This window comes from Octopus bimaculoides, chromosome 30 (genome assembly GCF_001194135.2).
Source record: "Octopus bimaculoides isolate UCB-OBI-ISO-001 chromosome 30, ASM119413v2, whole genome shotgun sequence".
Lineage (NCBI taxonomy): Eukaryota > Metazoa > Mollusca > Cephalopoda > Octopoda > Octopodidae > Octopus > Octopus bimaculoides.
The window spans coordinates 8,135,045-8,137,056 of record NC_069010.1 but is presented as its reverse complement, the minus strand read 5'-3'; the positions used below and the strand labels follow the sequence as shown (position 1 = coordinate 8,137,056).

The window sequence follows — 2,012 nt, the reverse complement described above, 5'->3', positions numbered from 1 at the left end:
ACTTAATATTTATTTTTCACTGACGTTATTACTGTTATTTCTTTATTTTCTGCAAACAAAGTGCATAAAAAAGCTACACGTTTGCATTATGTTATATATACAATAATAATAAAGGACGTTACCGTGTATGTTTACAAACCAAGGACGTTATATAGACCTCCTTGACTCAAGTTAGAGAAGGGGTGCGTATTATACACAAGGTCTAGGTTTTTCAGAGGTACAACCCTCTAAAAATCCCCTGCGTATTATACTCAAGGGCGGACTATACTCTATAAAGAGTTTAAAACAAGCTACTTTACTCATTATATAAAATAGATATATTTCTTTTTTTTTTTTTGCACCATTTTCTCCCTAAATGTTATTTGGCAACTAATTAACATCCACCTAGACCCTATCCAAAAGCCTAATCAATATTCATAAACTTTACGCTCTAACGAACTAGTATTTCCTAAAACCTGCCTTCTGGTTTAATTGCCTTGCCGTCGTACTTCTCTCGCACACAACACCCTCGCCAGTTAACAAATTAAAATTGTCGACTTTTAATTATTTTTCTAATCACAATAGTAGACTTGTATATACAACCACCCCCATCTCACCTCATTGTTTACGCATTGTGAAATTAGCCGAGATAAAAGATCTCTGTCATTAAACAAAAATAATTAAAAGCATAAATATTCCAAAGATATAGGACATCTACATTCACACACAAATACACACACATATACATGAGGCCCAACACTTGAAAGAAACTCAGTCACCTGTTCGCCGTGAGGTCCGACACTCAATTATTTCATACACACACACGCACACACACACACACACACAAACACATGTCTGAATGAGTTATGCGACACAGACTCAATGTAGTCTCCTGTAATAGCACAATTTTCATCTGTTACAACTATTCTGATGTGTCGTTCATTTTTGCACTGAGGAGAATGGTAATATGTAATTAAATTAATTTAATTATAATTATAATCAATTTAATCTCTTCCATGTTTTCTTGCATGCAGGTGTTACCATTTGAAACGACAGTATGCATGGATTAAAATCTTTAAAAACTTTTAACATCTTCTCTTCATCGTCATCATCATCATCGTCGTTTAACGTCCGCTTTCCATGCTAGCATGGGTTGGACGATTTGACTGAGGACTGGTGAAACCGGATGGCAACACCAGGCTCCAATCTAATTTGGCAGAGTTTCTACAGCTGGATGCCCTTCCTAACGCCAACCACTCAGAGAGTGTAGTGGGTGCTTTTTACGTGCCACCGGCACGAAGGCCAGTCAGGCAGTACTGGCAACGGCCACGCTCAAAATGGTGTATTTTACGTGCTACCTGCACAGGAACCAGTCCCCAGCGGCACTGGCACGATATCGCTCGAATGTCTTTACACGTGCCAGGAAGGCAACGCTGGGCACCAATTTAATCTCTTCCATGTTTTCTTACATGCAGGTGTTATCATTCGAAATGTTCATATGCATGGATTAAAATTTTTTTAATTTTTAACATTTCCCCATCTTTAATTGTTTGTTGAGTTTATATAGGACACGTGTTCTATAAATGCTCATAACACACCTTATGCTTGTATAATTTTCATTATTTTAATAAAATACTTGCAAAAGCAAGCTACAAATTTAATATGAAAAATCTTTATTAGAAATCTAACTCCGGATCCCCACAAAGTAAAAATGTTCTAATTGAACTCAACCTTTCTCATGTATATAAGTGTGTGTGTGAAGGCACATGGCTCAGTGGTTAGAGCGTCAAGCTTACGATCGTGAGGCTGTGAGTTTGAATCCAGGACCGGGCTGAGTGTGTGTGTGCGCATGTGTGTGTATATGTGCATATGTGTGCATGCACAAGTGTATGTGCATGTGTGTGTTCAGGTGTGTGCGCGTGTATGCATGCATGCGTGTGTTTGCCTTTGTTTGTGTATGTGTGTGTGTGTGTGTGTGTGTGTGTGTGCAGGCGTGCATGCATGTATGAGTGTATGCACATGTGTGCGTGTGT

The 2,012-nt window shown here is 38.4% G+C and overlaps 1 protein-coding gene across 1 annotated transcript in view; it reads left to right on the top strand.

Moving 5' to 3' along the window:
* LOC106873651 (major facilitator superfamily domain-containing protein 4A) overlaps nucleotides 1-2,012 on the top strand; it is a gene marked incomplete at its 5' end in the record, with an annotated part of 122,782 nt that overhangs the window by 56,265 nt on the left and 64,505 nt on the right. The window lies entirely within an intron of this gene.